Genomic DNA, 20,421 nt, shown 5'->3' with positions numbered 1-20,421 from the left:
TTTAGTAATGAACCTGAACAAACAGAGGTAAGGAGAAAGATCCAATTCATTCCTTGCTAATGTATCTTCCTAAAAGAATTGAGTGTGTTACTGAGCAGCAGATTTAAATAGAAGGCATGTTTGGAATAAGGAGCAACAATGCTGAGCATTTGTCAGCCTAAGGCTAGATAACATGGGTTCCCTTTCAGACTGGAATTGTCTTTCTGAACTGAATCAAATATACGAAGAATCCGCCACAGGTACGGCAAAACCAATACAATATTGTAAAGTAATTAACCTCCAATTAAAATAAATAAATTTATATTAAAAAAAACAAATATACGAAGAAGAGGGCAAGTCTATTCTTGTTTATAATTTTAAAGAGTTTCACAGATCGTCCAATAAACTGGTATTTTGAATAAAGCTGCTAAGTCTTACAATGAACATTTCCTCAATGAGAGTTTTGATACATAACTCTTCTCATAAACATTGGCATTGTTTGGAAACAGAACACAGCTTTGCATCTTGTTAACTTGAATACTTTACCCAGCTTCTGAGAACCTCATTTTCTTTATCTGTAAAATGGAACAAAAAGAACTCTGTTTTAAAGTTATTGTAATATATTTTAACAACTTTTATTATACATTTTCAAAATAGTAACAGGAATTTTACAAAATATTAGCACATTTATGGGCTTCCCTTGTGGCTCAGGGGGTAAAGAATCCACTTGCAGTGTGGGAGACCTGGGTTTGATCCCTGGGTTGGGAAGATACCCTGGAGAAGGAAATGGCAACCCACTCCAGTATTCCAGCCTGGAGAATTCCATGGACTTTATAGTCCATGGGGTTACAAAGACTTGGATATGAGAGCGACTTTCACTTCGCTTCTGCACATTTATAGCAGTACAGAACATAAAATTTTAGCTCAATAACTACTGTAGTATACTTGAATGTCAGTGTTAATATCAGATAAATCAAAGAAATCAAAATATATTTTACCAAGTTTATCTAAACTGATTAACATGGCTCATCATATTCTCTTAAGACCTGAGTGCTATCTGAAAATGTTTCAGATAATATCTTTTTTTTTCTCTAATATATTAAAAGATCATATCTTGATCTTCTGGGAAAGTTACGAATTCCCTCGCTCTCACACTGATTTATTTTGTTTTCAATTTTTACTTTTTCGGAATCTGGCTCTAAAATTCAGTCATTTCTGTAGTATTCCTATTCAGTAGAAAAGCATTTCCTGACTTGAGGTTAACATGAATGAACAGTATTCCAGGGCTCCCTTACCAGGACTGTTGTGGGATCATCTCGCTGGTCAGAACTTTGCTTTAGTCCCTTTTACCCTTTTCCATGCGTGCTGCTCTCTTTGGATGGCTAAACTCCAATTATTATCTTGTTCTTTTCATAAAAGTTTTTGGTAATTTGACCTGTTTTCTAGGCTTTGTGTTCATTGTTTGCCATGACACTATCATCTGGCAAAGCAGAATTATTCACTTCTTCCTTGCACTTCCCACAACTTTCTGATTTTATCTGTGGTTGCTTACTGGTTTTCACATTCAAAGAATGCTAATCCTGATCCTATTTCTATATCCTATCTTTGACATCAGCTCTTAAGGTGATTGCAAAAATAGACCCACCCCTTCCCCACTGCCATCTTGTGCAGGAGCAGGACTATCTGCAAAGGAAGATGCTTTTGAAGTTAACCTTTATATTCAATGAACCCCCTGACTTTTGAAAAGGAGCCAGTTGATTTGTTAACTGATGAAACACAGTTTTTAATAAGGATGTAAACTGTATCATCCATGAAAATTAACATTTATATTTGGAAATATGCATGCACTTAACTGAACAGAAACTTTGAGGGAACTTACCTGACATGGCTGGGAAAATAAAGATCCTGACCAGATGATCCATACTGACCTTATATAAGGGGTTCTAGGGTCCCTGATGCATCTGCAAACTTAGGGAGCAGTAGATATCATTGGTGAAATTCAAGGATTCCTTCAGATAGACCAACTCAGGTCTGGTGAAGGAAGAGAGCAAGATTTCCTCTTGCCAGTAGAAGAAGCTGTATTTCTAGGTAGAGATTTGGATGAAAAAAATTGAAGAAGGCCTACCTAGGGAAAGAGGCAGTAAAGCCAAGGAAGACAGACCTAGGCAGAGAGGAGAGAAGCAGCGGAATTATGAGAACTCTCAAAGATTCCTTTTCTTTTAGACCTAGGATGTAGTCCACAGTGTATGCACCAAGTCACTTCAGTTGTGTCTGACTCTTTGTGACCCCATGGACTATAGCTTGACAAGCTCCTCTGTCCGTGGGACTCTCTAGGCAAGAATAATGGTGTGGGTTGCCATTTCCTTCTCCAGGGGATCTTCCCAACCCAGGGATTTAACCTGCATCTTTGTCTCCTGCATTGCAGGTGAGTTCTTTACCACTAGTGCCACCTGGAAGCCCATAGTCCACAGTATGTGCTTAGTCCCTCAGTCGTGTCTAAGACCCCATGGGCTGTAGCCCATCAGGCTCCTTTGTCCATGGGGAATCTCCAGGCAAGAATACTGGAGTGGGTTGTGACACCCTCCTCCAGGAATCTTCCCAACCCAGGTCTCCTCCATTGCAGGAGAGACTTTCTTACTCCTCCATTGTACTTTTTCTTTGGAATTGTTCCATTTATCTGTACAACAAGGTTTGAGCATCTCAGAGGAGACTGAAAGGGCTTATAAGTGTAGGATTGGAAGTCCTTCTTATTTCATTTTCTTACTGACTCCAGTAGAGAAGCGATAATGAATCTGAATTCTGTTTGGTGCCCAGACATACAGGAGTGTTGTTGATAAAGAATTTGGTGTCACTGGCAAAAGACTATTAGTGCTAAGAAGGATTCTGAGCTAAATGACAAATAAAGCTGTCCAGTCTTATTTCCATGTTGTTATATTGAAGGAAGCTTCACTTGGGCAACAGGAAATAAAAGTTGGAGATGTGAGTTATGGCTCCTGTACCATAGTCTACTACCTTCCAGCAAAGTATCTTCTCTCTTTCTCTCTCACTTTGAACTGACATGACTTTAATCTGAATTATGGATTGTACCCTTTTATGTTATATAATAAAAGTATTTATATAATAGTAGTCTATTTATAAACATTGCCATTTAAATCACACTATTGGATTCAGTCATATCATCATTTATAACCAGGGATTTGGGAGAGGATAAAAGATAGTATTTACATTGATCATATAATATTCATTTATCAGAACTTAGATTTTGTAAATAAATGGAAAGCATTTAATAATAACAATTTGTATAGCAGATTGCTGAGGAGTGATTACAAGTGATAAAATAAGAGGCTGAAAAGTTTTAAAGTACTTATTACTCTAGCCACTGATCAACCACCCATCTATCTATTATCTAGTCATCTGGCCATCTATCTACCATACAAATTTTTCTCCCCCGAAAGACAAAGCAAATGAGTATACTCTTAATAAAGCAAACAAACATAAATTAATAATAGAGAGTTGAAGTCTTGTTTGTTTTTTCTGGTTATCACACATTCTCACGCTACATAACTTTTGCATATTTTTCTGCCCAACCTCTCTCTCTCTGTCTGTTTCACTTGACTAATTCTTATTTGATGAAGGAAGGAAGTGGCTATGGTTATAAAAGGGTAGCCTAGGGATCCTTGTGATGGAACTTTTCTAAATTATGTAGTGGTGATCACAAAATCTACATATATGATAAAATGGCATAAAACTAAATACACTTATGCCCATAAATACATGTAAAACTGGTGATACTTGAATAAGGTTTTCTCATGTCCATTTCCTGGTTGTGTATTGCACTATAGTTTTGTATGACGTTAGCACTGGAGTGAGGGGTGATAGGATCTCTTTATATCATTTCTCCCCACTGCATGTGGATATATAATTATTTCAAAATAAAAAGTTTTAAAAAATAACCTTCTCAGATGTCCACAAATATCTTCATTATTTGTGTGACATTAGCAGTGTTTATTAAAGGGTGTTCTTTTTTAACATTTATAGACAGCTGTACAAATTAACCTTTCAGCATAAATCCCTACTAGACTTAAGACTCTTAACATAAATTCCTATGAGACTTAGGTCTAGTTAAGTTTCTTAACTAGTCCTAAAACTTGGTGGATCCAGTGATCAATTATCTATCCAAACAGTTAACACCAGAACAAAAAAATGCTTCCTTTAAACATACATATTAAGTATAGGATTCCATGAAAGGAAAGTAAATAAGTTCTTGTTTGCTTTGCTATGACTCACTATTTCTTCTTATTTGAATTCCTGGATTCTCAATTTCTATTGACCTGTACATGTTGGCTAGTCCAAGATGTCACTCTTTTTCTCTTTTTAAGAACTGTGAAGACCCTGAAGTTTTACCTTAATTGCAAGCAAATAAATTGGCTTGCCAAATTAGATAGGTGCTGGCAAAACATGCCAAACTCCTGAGTCAGAGCCAAAGGACTTTATGGCTCATGTTATAACAAGTAGCAGGAGCTTCATGTTCCCATTATTTTCCCTTTTTTCCCCCAGGCCTGCAAAGATGATGCAGAAGTGACCCAGGTGGATGCTATTGTAAAGATCCACCACATGTTCTGAAAACCCCTGCACTGATTTTTAAGGGCTTCTTGTCAGCATGCCCAACAACTGTCCAGGGCAGAGTCATTCTTTTTATTACGTGGGTCAGGAAGCAAATTTAACCTTTGCTCCTCATGGATACACTATCCCTATATTCCAGGCAATTTACCTCACAAACATCTTTCAAAGAGTCAGAAACAAAACCTAAAGAAATGACTTAGGGAATTATTTCCCAGCCCTTTGTTTTCCTGATGATCTCATCTGGTTCCATGGTTTTCATTATCATTATATGAATGAGTTTCAATTTATAACCCGAATCTTAACCTCTCTCTAAATTTATGCCAACTTAAAAAAAAAAAAAAGCCCTTATATAAAGCACTGGAAACTTAATATCAAAACAAAAATTCTGGGTTTACTTCTGAATCAAAACATGTTTTTTTTCTTTTCAGTGTTATTTATGGATACCCAGTTTCTCAGGTACAAGCACGAGAAGTTATCCTAATTCCTTGATTTCTTCAATTCTCATATGTACATTACTACCAAATCTTGTAGTTGTGTTCAGTCACTAAGTGGTGTCTGACTCTTGGCCACCCCTGGTCTGAAGCACACCAGGCTTCCCTGTCCTTCCTTATCTCCTGGAGTTTGCTCAAGCTCACGTCCATTGAGTTGGTGATGCCATTCAACCATCTCATCCTCTGCCACCCTCTTCTCATTTTGCCTTCAATCTTTCCCAGGATCAGGGTCTTTTCCAATGAGTTGGCTCTTTGCATCAGGTGGCCAAAGTATTGAAGCTTCAGCATCAGTCCTCCAAATGAATATTCAGGGTTGATTTTCTTTAGGGTTGACTGATTTGATCTCCTTGCAGTCCAAGGGACTCTCATGAATCTTCTTCAGCACCAAAATTTAAAGGCATCACTTGTTCGGTGCTCAGCCTTTTTTGTGGTCAAGCTCTCACATCCATATATAACTACTGGAAAAGCTATAGCTCTGGCTATACAGACCTTTGTCAGCAAAGTGACATTTTTGCTTTTTAATACGCTGGCTAGGTTTGTCAGAGCTTTCATTCTAAGGAGCAAGCATCTTTTAATTTCATGGGTGCAGTCACCATCCACAATGATTTTGGAGCCCAGGGAAAAAATCTGTCACTGCTTCCACTTTTTTCTTATCTATTTGCCCTGAAGTGATGGGACTGGTTGCTATGATCTTAGCTTTTAGACTGTTGAGTTTTAAGCCAGCTTTTTCACTCTCCTTTATCCCCTTCATCGAGGTTCTTTAGTGTCTCTTTCGTTTTCTGCCATTAAAGTGATAATCATCTGCATGTCTGAAGTTGTTGATATTTCTCCCAGAAATCTTGGTTCCAGCTTGTGATTTATCCACCCTCACATTTCACATGATATACTATGCATATAAGTTAAAGAAAGAGGGTCATATACAGCCTTGTCAGAGTTGTACTCCATTCCCAATTTTAAAACAGTCATTTGTTCCATGAAAGGTTCTGTTTCTTCTTGACCTCATACAAGTTTCTCAAGAGGCAAGTAAGGTGGTCTGGTACTCCCATCTTTTTAAGGACTTCCCACAGTTTGTTGTGACGCACACAGTCAAAGGCTTTCACATGGTCAGTGAAACAGATGCAGATGTTTTCCTGCAATTCCCTTGCTCTTTCTATGATCCAACAAATGTTGGCAATTTGATCTCTGGTTCCTCTGCCTTTTCTAAATACAGCTTGTACATCTGGAATTTCTCAGTTCATGTACTGCTGAAGTCTCGCTTAAAGGTTTTTAATCATAACCTTACTAGCACGCAGAATGAGCACAATTGTGCGGTAGGATGTGCATGGTTTGGCCATGCCCCTCTTTGGGACTGGAATGAAAACTGACCTTTTCCATTTCTGTAACCACTGCTGAGCTTTCCAAATTTGATGACATATTGAGTGCAACACTTTAAACAGGATTATCTTTTAGGATTTTAAATAGCTAAACTGGATTTCCATCACTTCCAACAGCTTTGTTTGTAATAATGCTTCCTAATGCCTAGTTGGCTTCACAACTTTAGGATGTCTGGCTCTAGGTGAGTGACTATATCACCATGGTTATCTGGGTCATTAAAACCTTTTTAATACAGTTTTTCTGTGTATTCTTGACACCCCACTTGAATCTCTTCTGACTCTGTTAGGTCCTCACCATTTCTGTCTTTATCATGCCCATCCTTGCATGAAAATTTCCTTGGAATCTCTAATTTTCTTGAAGTAATCTCTAGTCTTTCCCTTTCTATTGTTTTCCTCTATTTCTTTGCATAGTTAGCTAAGAGCCTTCTTATTTCTCCTTGCTATTCTCTGAAACTCTGCATTCAGTTTGGCATATCTCTCCTTCTCTCCCTTGCTTTTTGCCTCTCTCCTTTCCTCGGCTATGTGTGAAGCCTTCTTAGGCAACCACTTTGCCTGCTTCCATTTCTTTAACTGTGGGATGGTTTTGGTCACCACCTCCTATAAAATGTTACAAACCTCCATCCATAGTTCTTCAGGCACTCTATCAAATCTAATCCCTTGAATCTATTTGTCAGTTCCACTGTATAAGCATAAGAGATTCAATTGAGGTTATACCAGACCACCTGACCTGCCTCTAAAGAAACCTATAGGCAGGTCAGGAAGCAACAGTTAGAACTGGGTGTGGAACAACAGACTGGTTCCAAATAGGAAAAGGAGTATGTCAAGGCTGTATATTGTCACCCTGCTTATTTAACTTATATGTAGAGTACATCATGAGAGACGCTGGGCTGGAAGAAACACAAGCTGGAATCAAAATTGCCGGGAGAAATATCAATAACCTCAGATATGCAGATGATACCACCCTTATGGCAGAAAGTGAAGAGGAACTAAAAAGCCTCTTGATGAAAATGGAAGAGGAGAGTGAAAAAGTTGGCTTAAAGCTCAACATTCAGAAAACGAAGATCATGACATCTAATCCTATCACTTCATGGGAAATAGATGAGGAAACAGTGGAAACTGTCAGACTTTATTTTTTTGGGCTCCAAAATCACTGCAGATGGTGATTGCAGCCATAAAATTAAAAGACACTTACTCCTTGGAAGGAAAGTTATGACCAACCTAGATAGTATATTAAAAAGTAGAGACATCACTTTGCCAACAAAGGTCTGTCTAGTCAAGGCTATGGTTTTTCTTGTGGTCATGTATGGATGTGAGATTTGGACTGTGAAGAAGACTGAGCACCGAAGAATTGATGCTTTTGGACTGTGGTGTTGGAGAAGACTCTTGAGAGTCCCTTGGACTGCAAGGAGATCCAACCAGTCCATCTTAAAGGAGATCAGTCCTGGGTGTTCATTGGAAGGACTGATGCTGAAGCTGAAACTCCAGTACTTTGGCCACCTGATGCGAAGAGCTGACTCATTGGAAAAGACCCTGATGGTGGGAGGGATTGGGGGCAGGAGGAGAAGGGGACAACAGAGGATGAGATGGCTGGATGACATCACTGACTCGATGGACATGAATTTGGGTAAATTCCGGGAGTTGGTGATGGACAGAGAGGCCTGGCGTGCTGCAATTCATAGGGTTGCGAAGAGTTGGACATGACTGAGCAACTGAACTAAACTGAATTGAGTGGCCTAGTGGTTTTCCCTAGTTTCTTCAATTTAAGCCTGAATTTTGCAGTAAGGAATTCATGATTGGAGCCACAGTCAGCTCCAGGTATTGTTTTTGCACACTATATATAGTTTACCCATCCTTGGCAGCAAAGATTATAATCAACCCTATTTTGGTGTTGACCATCTGGTGATGTTCATATGTCAAGTCATCTCTTGTGTTGTTGGAAGGGGGTGTTTGCTATTAACAGTGCATTCTCTTTATAAAACTCTGATAGCCTTTACTTTGCTTCATTTTGTACTGCATGGCCAAACTTGCCTGTTACTCCAGGTATCTGTTCACTTCCTACTTTGGTATTCCAATTCCTTATGAAGAAAAGTGCCCCTTTTTATTCAGCCTCAGCTTCTTCAGCATCAGTGGTTGGGGCATAGCCTTGGATTACTCTGATGTTGAATGGTTTGCTTTGGAAACAAACCAAGATCATTCTATTGTTTTGAGATAGCACCCAAATACTGCATTTCAGACTCTGGTTGACTGCAAGGGCTACTGCATTTCTTCTAAGGGATTCTTGCCCACAGTAGTAGATGTAATGGTTATCTGAATTAAATTTGCCCATTTCTGTCCATTTTAGATCCCTGATTCCTAAGATGCCAGTGTTCACTTTTGCCATCTCCTGCTTAACCACATCTAATTACGTTGATTCAGTTCAGTTCAGTTCAGTTCAGTCGCTCAGTCGTGTCCGACTCTTTGCGACCCCATGAATCGCAGCACACCAGGCCTCCCTGTCCATCACCATCTCTCGGAGTTCACTCAGACTCATGTCCATCGAGTCCGTGATGCCATCCAGCCATCCCATCCTCGGTCGTCCCATTCTCCTGCCCCCAATCCCTCCCAGCATCAGAGTATTTTCCAATGAGTCAACTCTTTGCATGAGGTGGCCAAAGTACTGGAGTTTCATCTTCAGCATCATTCCCTCCAAAGAAATCCCAGGTTTGATTACCTTGATTAGTGGACCTAAAAGTCCAAGTTCCTATGCAGTGTTGTTCTTTACAGCATCATACTTTACTTTCACCATGACACAGCCACAACAGGCTGTTGTTTTCTACTTTGTCCCAGCTGCTTTATTCTCTCTGGAGTTATTAGTAATTGTCCTCCACTCTTCCCCAGTGGACACCTTCCAACCTGAGGGGCTTGTCTTCTGGTGTCATATATTTTTGCCTTGTGCTGTTCATGTGGTTCTCATGGCAAGAATATTGGAGTGGTTTACCATTCCACCCTCTAGTGGACCACATTTTGCCAAAACTCTCCACTATGATCTGTCCATCTCAAGTGGCCCTGCACAGCATGGCTCATAGCTTCATTGAGGAACACAAGCCCCCTCACCATGACAAGGCTGTCACCCATGAAGGGTTAAATTATGTTGACCCTGCCTCTAAAACGTATCCTGATACCAAACTACATTGCTGAGATGATGACCACTGCCACGATGGTTATATTACTTTCCTTGTAGCTAGAAGTACATATAATATGGAAATAGAAGTATCGCAGTAATTCCATAAAGCCTATTTAAGGGCACTGACTCAAAAAGAAATTGGGCTTTTGAAATAAGGCTTTTGAGGTTTGTTTGTTTGTTTGTTTTCTTTTGTCCTCATTCTCTTTATTGGAATACACAATAGGAAGCCTGAAGTTCTAGAAAGGTTAAGTCACTTGTAATACAGAGATCTGAAAAAAAAAAAAAAAAAAAAAAGAGGACCTGATACTCTATCAGCCTGAGAAAAAATAGAAGACTATAGATAGCTTTTCTGGAATTGTCTTCAATCTTATAAGTTTGAGATATTGACCAATCTTAACTTGCTTCCTCTCTCTGATTATGAAAAACTGACCAGTGAGGATAAAGCTTAGTAGGATAGATGATGGAATCATATAGAATCTAAACATTACAGCATCTAAGAAACTCTTACTCAATGACATCTTGCCTTCTGGTGTAATACCAAAGAGCTTTTTCCTTTATTTCATTCACTGGCTCTTCATCAGTAGGACACATATGCTTGATTTCTTCTTCCCTGTTATATCCTCTGGGTCTAAAACTAAGAGGGTAGGAAAAAGGCAGTAATTCCTCATCTATCTTTAAAAATCAAAAATGGGCCTTTTTTGGGGGAGTTGAGGGTTTATTTTAATTGACCCAGCAAATGAAGATGATGAAGGAAAATTTTTACTGAGTCCTAAAAATGGTGACTTGACTTTAGGGACTGGCTTGAGGACATTGTACCACAACTACTCAGTTCAAATGGTACTACCTCTGGGAAGCTTTTCCAGATAAAAGACTGGGACTAAATTAAATGTACCTTCTCAGTGTTCTAATTAGAGTCAAGTACATTCCACTATTACAGCATTTATCTCCCTGTATTGTAATTAGGGTTTTAAATTGTCTCTTCCAATATACTGGACATCTCTTAAGGCAGGACTTGCATCTTATATTAATAGATCTTGAGGGCAAGGACTAGGCTAGATAGATACTATATGCTTAATAAATATTGATTGAATAAATGAATCAATCAATGATTTGTATAGTAAAGAAGGAATGAGTGAATGAATTATAATTTTCTTAAGACAGATACAATAGCACAGAGTAATTGTGAATTGGCCACACATGATTGATCATGGAAGCAAAACCTTAATTATTATTTGCTTTTTAAATCAGGAAGCCTATGCATTTTAGGAACCTCTGCCAAAGCTCTAGCAATGGAGTCATGAAATCTTATCCAGTAATCCTAGTTTTCGAAAGTGTAAAATTGTCCTTATTTTATCTACATTAGAGAATTGGTATTGAAGTAAATAAAATGATATTAAAGTTTTTAATATATTCCCTGATTTTTAGTGATTGATAGTTATTTATAATTTTAAAATATATATGTATATACCATAAGTAGTCACTCTTTGTAGGTTACAAAGACTAAACAACCTTTGTAGGTTATAAGATTAAATATTTGATGTAATTTATTCCCGATTCATAGGCTTATGTATAAATGTATTTTAATATCTGATCTTAGCTTTGACAATAGGGAATATGAAATGTGATGGATAAGTTTGTATACAAATTGATTTTAGACGATAGATGCTATCTTCTTTCACAGAAATTATGTAAAAAAAAAGTTAAAAACAATTTAAAGCATCTTTCTATTTCCTTTGATTTTTCTGTTAAGAGATGGTAATATGTTTAAAAGGAGACAGACCAAGCATCACAAATTAATATTTTATCCATTTGGTGGGTTAGTGTAGTTCAATTATTTTCTGCCTAAACACTCTAAGAATTCTATAGTAAAAGATATACTCTAAGTGAAAACTGCAAGAACAAGAGAAAAAGCTGTTCTTCCAAATGCATTTTCTGAACTCTTTCGGGTAAGCTCATGCTCTCTGTGTCCCTTGGACCATGGGTGGTTGGATAGATAGGCTGGAAGAAAAAAAAAATGTAGCAAAAACTGGAAGTAGAAATGCAACTTTATTGATCCCCAGCAGGTTTATTCTTATAACAAACTTTTCAGCTGTTCCAAAATTCAGTCCATTGAAGTGAATTCAGAAATGACATTTCTTGTGGGTTTGCTTTATTCAGTAAGAATAACAAATGAGAGCATTTCTCCTAACCTGAGCTAGAATGGCATATTACTCTTTGCTGATACTGTAGTTTTAGTAAATGATAGATATAAGCATCACCTTATTCTTTATGGGATATAATGGGTAAAATATATTCTAGATGCAACAGAATAAAAGATCATCATGTTCATTCAAAAAAATTTATTGAACTTCTATTACGTGCACCATTTTATGATTAACAAGTCTATGGGGAAATAAAGCTGTGAAATCATATGATCCTCAGCTGCAAGAGCTTACACTAAATTAGAAGAGACAAGGAACAGTAGAAAAGCAACAGAAGAAAGCTACCAATAAAATGTTTATAGAAACAGAGATTACTGTCTGAGAGATCTATTGATTGATTGGTAGAGAAAAGTATAGATACGGGTAGATATAAAATTTTAAAACATACTTTAATAAATATTTAGTTGTATGTTGGTATGAGATTTTACTGCTTCAAAATATTTTCAATATGTTATTCAAGTAACATAACAACTGTGCCTTCAGGATTGGTTTTATTGTCTTTTTCCCTTTTATTGTTAAGGAGATAAAGCTCATTGAGGTCATGTTCATGAATTAAGAAAAAGCATACATGTCTCTTCATTCTAAATCTTAGAACTGCTTTCAACTGTAAATCATTATTTTGATATGTGTGCTTAATCACTTGTACCATAGTGTGAGAGGATGTATAGCCATTTAGTTAATAGTTTGAACACTGGAATCAGACATAGTTTGGCTTACCAGCTGAAGATGCAAATTTCTTTCATGACTATATTAAAAAAAATAAAGATAGAAATAACAACAGTAATTGCCTCATATGACAGTGTATCAACTAAGATACTTTCAACTACAAATACTGAATGGTGGCTTACATAACATAGACTTTTTTTTTTACCTTATTTTTTTAAAGAAGTTTAAAGTTCAAAGCAAAATTGAAGGGAAATATAGAGATTTTCCATATAACCCCCTGACCACACATGCTTGGTCTCCCCTATTACTACATCCTCCACTAGAATACTACATTTGATATCATTGATGAGCCTACAATACGTGTCATAGTCACCAAAAGTCCTCTGATTAAGGAGACAGTTCATTCTTAACTTTGTGCATTCTGCAGCTTTGGACAGATGTCTAAATATATATATTATTATTATGGTATTATAATATTTTCAGAGCCTTAAAATATCTCTGTACTCTGCCTATCCATCCCTCCCTCCTCTTCAACCCCTTAGCGATCACTGGTCTTTTTACTGCCTCCATAGTTTTGCCTTTTCTAGAATGTCATGTATTTGGAATCCTACAATATGTTAACCTTTTCTGATAGGATTCTTTGCTTTAGTAACATGCATTTGTTTCTCCCACATCTTTTCATGGCTGTCAGCTTGTTTCTTTTTAGTAGTACTGAATAATATTCCCTTGTCTGAATATACCAGAGTTTATCCATTCACTTACTGAAGGACATCTTGGTTACTTCCAAGTTTTGCAATCATGAATAAAGTTACTATAAATATTGCTATGCAGGTTTTTTTTTTTTTCACGTAGCCATATTTTAGACAGTGTTGGAAAATACCAAGGAGAACTATTGCTGGAACTGATAAGAATATGTTGAATTTTGTAAGAAGCCACCAAACTGTGTTCCAAAGTGACTATATCATTTTTCTTTCTCATGAACAATGAGTTTCTGTTGCTCCAAATCCTTGCCAGCATTTGGAGTTGTCAGTGTTGTGGATTTTGCCCATTCTAATAGGTGTGCACTGGTACCTCACTGTAACTTTAATTTACATTCCCCTGGTGACCTGTGATGTGGAACACACTTTCCTATGCTTGTTTTCTATCTGTTTATCTTCTATGGTGAGATATCTGTTAAGCTTTTGGGCCCATTTTTTAATTGGATTGTTTTCTTATCATTGATTTCAAGATTTCTTTGTACATTTTGGGTAACGGTCCTTTATCAGATGTCCTTTGCAAATACTTTATTTCAGCCTGTTGATTGTCTTCTAATTCTCTTGACATTTCCTTTCCAGAGCAAAAATTTTAATTTTAATGAAGCCCAATTTACCAATTATTTCATTGATCGAGCCTTTTTAGTTCAGTTCAGTTCATTGGCTCAGTCGTGTCCAACTCTTTGTGACCCCATGAACCGCAGCATGCCAGGCCTCCCTGTCCATCACCAACTCCCGGAGTTCACCCAAACCCATGTTCATCAAGTCGGTGATGCCATCTAACCATCTCATCCTCTGTTATGCCCTTCTCCTCCTATCCTCAATCTTTCCCAGCATCAGGGTCTTTTCAAATGAGTCAGCTCTTCGCATCAGGTGGCCAAAGTATTGGAGTTTCAGCTTCAAAATTAGTCCTGCCAATGAACACCCAGGATGGATCTCCTTTAGAATGGACTGGTTGGATCTCCTTGCAGTCCAAGGGACTCTCAAGAATCTTCTCCAACACCACAGTTCAAAAGCATCAATTCTTTGGCCTTTTTAAATTGAACCTAAAAGGTCTTTGACATATCCACAGTCATCTAGGTTTTCTCTTATATTCTGTCCTACGTGGTGGTGGTGGTTTAGTCTCTAAGTCGTGTCCGACTCTTGCGATTCCACGTACAAAGGAGCCCGGCAGGCTACAGTCCGTGAGATTCTCCAGGCAAGAATACTGGTGTGGGTTGCTATTTCCTTCTCCAGGGGATCTTCCCAACCCAGGAATCAAACCCGGGTCTCCTGCATTGTAGGCGGATTCTTTACAAACTGAGTTGTCCTAGGAGACATTGATTATTTTCCTACAGATACTTTGTAGGTAGGTAGTGCCAGGTTTGGTTCTGCAGCTCAGCATTGCCACCAATAGACCGGGTTTATTTCATCTGCTTAGTGTAGCACTATTAGGATTTTTGTGATATCTTTCCTTCTGGACTAATATTTCTATGAAGCTGGTTTCCTTCTTGTCTGATGTTTGTGTGTGCAAACACCATACCCACATAGAACTGTGTAGAAGTTGTCCTGCATGTGTCTCACTTGATCTTTCAAATCCCTTCTCGAACCTCCTCTAGCCGTTCATTCTATGGTACAAGAGGCTAACAAGAATCTTCTTCAGTCAACTCTGATTTCTGGTTTATCTCAGCTAATGAATCCTGGAGGTTAAAAGTAAGAAGAGAGACATTGGTGTATTCATTTCCCAATGCTTCCTCACTGCCAGATCAGTGTGGATTGTTTACCTGTGACACTGATATTCTTCTCAGCTGAGATACTTTCATATAACAGCTACTTACCATGCCAGTGATTTTTGTGTCTATATACACTGGACTGTTAATGATCTGTACATGTCTGATCTTAGAAGTTATTACATAGGCAATTTCTTTTCAAAATGTCACACGATTAAGCAGACTTCTTTAACTTCTTGTAAAATATCTATAAATAGAAATATAAAAAGAATATTCTCTATACCAATCAAAGCAGTAGCAGGCAACCTATGATATTTTGATTTACAACAAGAAATCATATAGTTTGTCTTTGCCTCTATTTCTGGGACAGTGCTTGGAATTTCCTAAGTGATAAAAGCAATAAAGGTGTCTATTGTATTATAATGAGGTGACTTTTGGAAAGTTCCTAGGCAGCCTAAGGATGGGGCCTTGTTGCTAAGGGAAGCAAATACTTGATTAGAGGATTACATGCAACATTCAGTCCCACCTCTTGACCAACTCCAGGAGGGAAAAGGGACTGTAGGACATTGAGTTCAATTATCAGTAACCAATGATTTAATCAATTATGCTTATATCATGAAGCCTTTATTAAAAAACAAAACAAAAACAGACACACCCAAAGGATAGGGTTTGTAGAGCTTGGCGCACCAGGTTAGCGAACAAGAACAGATCTTACTGCTGGGAGGGTGTGAACCCCAGACTCCCCAACACAGCTCTTGTGTTTTGGAACCAGCAGAACCTTGCCTGTGTATCTTCATCTGGCTGTTTATTTGTATCCTTTAATATCCTTTGTAATAAACCTGTAATCTAGTAAGTAAACTGAGTACTGTGAGTCACTCTAGCAAAATAATTGAAACTGAGGAGGGGGTAATGGGAACCTCTGATTTTTGGACCATTGGTCGGAAGCACAGGTTTCCAACCTGTACTTGGCATCTGGAATTGAGGTAGTCTTATAAGACAGAGCCCTTATCCTGTGGGATGTAACACTATCTCCAGGTAGATGGTGTCAGAATACAGTTAGATTTGTAGAACACTCCATTAGTGTCTGTTAAAAATTGGAAAATTTCTTGTTGATATCAGAACACACACACACAGACTACCTAACTATAACATGAGGAATAATTCAAAACTAACCACAAGATATAGATTGAAAAGATCTATTTTAACTCCTGGAATTTACACTTTATAATATGAAATAAACCTGACCTAAGAATACAAAATGTGCTTTGTACCTTTCCATCATGGTTTCTGTGATTCAGACTTTCAGGACCTAAACAAGCTTGAAAGTGCATTTCCCATTCACTTTTCCGAAGAGTTGCTTTATGAAGCTCTGTTTCCTCTTTTCTGTTTGTGGTGAGAACCAACAGCAACATAATTTTCTATCCCTAAGCTAAATAATACTGTGAACTGGTAAAAGCAATTTAGCAATTTGCCTTAAGAAATTCTTGTTTCTAGAAGACAAGATTGGGCAAAGAACTAAAATAGCTTACTTTTCAAAACTATTTGCTGATCATTAAGATTCTCTTCAAGATACTTTACCATGATGAGTCTTAAACTAAAACTATTAAGATGTAAACTTCCTAATCCCGAGTTTTCCACCTTGCAAAATTCACCTGGAAATCCTTCAACCTAGTCCCTAAAATCATCTACGTATACTCCTATGACTTCATCCTTTTGAGATACCACTGAGATTCAGTCAAAATAACATCCCCCATACTGCCCTAAGCCAAACTGCACAGCTTTGCTTGTTTTTTCTAATGGTCTTTTGGAGACTTCGCATCTGACAGCTTTCTATTTTACCTTCAGCTATCCTGAGATCTTACTGCACCCAGATGGAAACTGCAAATCCTGGATTCTAACTGAACAAAAAGCAAGGATTTTGAGGGGAATGGATTGATATTGGTTAACAATACAATCTATGGTTTTAGATTGTCGTGAGCCAAGTGCAGTTGGGATTCTCAGGAAGAAATGAGCATAACAGGTTATATCTTAAAGCAGTTTACCATGTATTACAGGGTCTTGAAGCATCAGACCACCAAGAGGTGTGGGATAGGAAGAAGATAATGACTGTATCTTACTAGAAAAGGAAAATAGGACCAAGATATGTGCACTTCAATTGTACATTCAACTCCAGATCTAAGAAGAATATTCACCTACTAATACAGTTCAGAGTGAGTGATGAGATAAATCTGCAATTACCTCACCCTTCTGCCACTGCAAACTAATTGAGCTTATTGTTATTTAGTCACTAAGCTGTGTCTGACTCTTTTGCGACCCCATGGACTGTAGCCCACCAGTCTCCTCTGTCCATGGGGTTTCCCAGGCAAGAACACTGGAGTGCATTGCTATTTCCTTCTCCAGGGGGTCTTCCCAACCAGATATTGAATCTGGGTCTCCTACTTGACAGGCGGATTCTTTACCATCGAGCCACTGGGATGCCCTAGGTATTTATTATTTGAGAATGAATAGAGTGGGGAGAAAATCAACCAGTGGATTTTTTTTAAAGACTTTGTTACTAGAATAAATTAGAATCTCAAGACCAAAATCACCTAGGAAACTTTTAAAATATAACAAAGACCAGGAGACCCTATTAATAGGAATTTTGATTTAATAAATATGTATAGGCCCTAGTTCCAATATGCAAGTAGGATTGAGGAGTACAGATCTATTAGAATGGAGGTTGGGAAGCTACTGTTTATGGGCAAAATCTGGCCAACTGCCTGTTTTTGTATAGCTCACAGCCAAGACTTGCTTTTAAAATTTTAAGTCATTGAAGAAAAAACAAAGAATATTTCAGGACACATACAAATTAATATATAATTAAATTTAAAGTATAGTGTTCATAAATAAAGGTTTATAAGAACACAGTCACTCTTGTTCATTCACATATTGCCTATGGTGGCTTTTGTATTGCATAAGCAGAATTAAATAGTTGTGGTACAAACTGTACAGCTTGCAAAGCCTAAAATTTTTAATAACTATACCTTCCCAGAAAAAGTTTACTGATTTCTAAGGTATATCTCTTTAGCACAATTTAGCACAATTCAGTATAAAATTTTAGGCAATTTTAATAATATGTCATAGCTTAAAATGATTAAAATTTGGTAACATAAAATTATGTGGCAAAAAGTGAAAGTCGCTCAGTCTTGTCCAATTCTTTGTGACCCCATGGACTGTATAGTCCATGGAATTCTCCAGGCCAGAATACTGGAGTGGGTAGCTGTTCCCTTCTCCAGGGGATCGTCCCAACCCAGGGATTGAACTGGGGTCTCCTACATTGCAGGTGGATTCTTTACCAACTGAGCTACCAGGGAATCCAATTATGTGGAGAAAACACATTTAATCACTATCAAAAGGCATAATAGAATAACAAAAATATTCACAACAGCCTGAGAATATGACTTAACTATTTAGCATAAAAATAGTAGATGGAATAAAAAATAAAATGGCTATCTGTGTATGTAAAAGCATGAGTTTTAAACTTAAGATGCATTATAGTAGTTGAAAGATAATCCTCTAAACTAAAATCAGAAAACATGAATATTTTTCAGCCAAATTTCTATGTTTAAGTCTAAGTATGGAGTGAATTCATGCATTAATTTATTTTGTAGAGATAAATTTTCACATTCTATTTTCAAAGACCATCTTGTAAGTGAGGCATTTGTCTTTCACAGCTTTTGCTGACCTTATTCTTTCCATTTGTGGGAGTGTGAACATAAATATTTCATAATACCAAAGTGTAAAATATTTAAATACTGCATTTCATACCACTATATGTATATTTTAAAAGATGGTTCAGAAATGCTCTAGTTTACTGTTTCCTGGAATGTTTAGTATATATGCAGAAATAGTGCTTTTAAGGATTATTGACAACTCCCTTTGATCATAAAAGTTATATACATTTTATAATATATTAAGTTCAATGTTTTGGAAATGAATGACTTCTGAATGGAATCATGATATCAATTATAAAGTAGATTTTATTGCATACCTTAAAACATTTCCTATATTTACCTTATTTCGTGGAATGTAGGTTGCAGTTTATAATGAAAGTGAAAGTGTTAGTTCCTCAGTCGTGTCCAGCTCTTCTTGACCCCATGGACTGTAGCCCTCCAGGCTCCTCTGTCCATGGGATTCTCCAGGCAAGAACACTAGAGTGGGTAGCCATTCCCTTCTCCAGGAAATCTTCCCGACCCAGGGGTAGAACCCAAGTCTCCTGAATTCCAGGCAGATTCTTTATCGTCTGAGTCACCAGGAAAGCAAGCCATTATTTTATGTACCACCAAGAAATAAAGAATGCATCCAATTATCAATGAATCATGAGCTATAAGGAAACAAACATTTTCAGAGATGCTAAAATATAAAAACAAATACCTCGGTCCTAAAATTCATGACAATAATATAAAGTATTTTATCAGTTTTTTAGACATGACCTGCTGCCCAAAGATCTTAGCACTTGTTTAGTGCCTTGTATTTTCAATTTATTTTCTTTATTCTCTCTGATATTCTGATTAGCATTATGTGATGTTGCATCTTATCCTTCAAAGCAGGATCTTATATTTTCTTCAACTCTGCATAATAGTTTCTTCCAACAAGTCTTTTTGTTGAGAGAGATGAAAGAGTTACCCTTTGGTTACAGTCGTATTTTAGCATACCTGATAATCTTACTGGATGGTAAAGCAAGAGCTTTGCTATGAGACTCATGTTATATGAAAGCTATAAGCATTACTGCCTTCAAGATAGAGCAGATGCTTTCCTTTTTCTAGATGATTAGTGCTGAAAGATAATTCTGTTAGAAAGACATTCTATAAAATGATAGTCCATTCTGTAAAATATCTTTGAACCTTCCACTCAATTTTGCTATTAATCTAAAACTGTTCTAAAAACAGTGTGTGTGTATGTATATACACATACATACATGATATTCTGAATGATCGTTTTTAAGTTTGACTGTAAAACAACAACACAAAAAAGTCAAGTTCTAAGAAAAAGGACAGGATAGATCACATAGGGAAAGTGTTTAATTTATAAATTGAGTGACATTCAGGAGTGATGTAACTATTGTACCAACAGCATAATGACTATACTACTATGCCATTTCTGCATTATACCCATAGGGGCAATTCATACTCTGAAATTTGATGAAGTAAACTTTACAGCTTCTGGGTATTCTGTATAGATATAATCATACATGTACTGAACATCAAAGACCTATAAAACAGTCCGCTGGCAAATCTAGACTTCCTAACATTAAGAAGTTTACAGATTTGTAAGACGGAGAGGATTTTGAGTGGATTTTTGGAGAAGGAAACTGAAATTCTCTAGAAAAGATTCATTTTGGCAAGTGATAGGGTTTGATTTTCTAATGGGAGAAGGGGTGGAGCAAGAGATTCCAACTGGGCTTTATCTTACAGTAATTATTAGA

Source organism: Ovis canadensis, chromosome 18 (assembly GCF_042477335.2).
Source record: "Ovis canadensis isolate MfBH-ARS-UI-01 breed Bighorn chromosome 18, ARS-UI_OviCan_v2, whole genome shotgun sequence".
Lineage (NCBI taxonomy): Eukaryota > Metazoa > Chordata > Mammalia > Artiodactyla > Bovidae > Ovis > Ovis canadensis.
The sequence above is the reverse complement of the archived record's forward strand: the minus strand, read 5'-3'. Positions refer to the sequence as shown.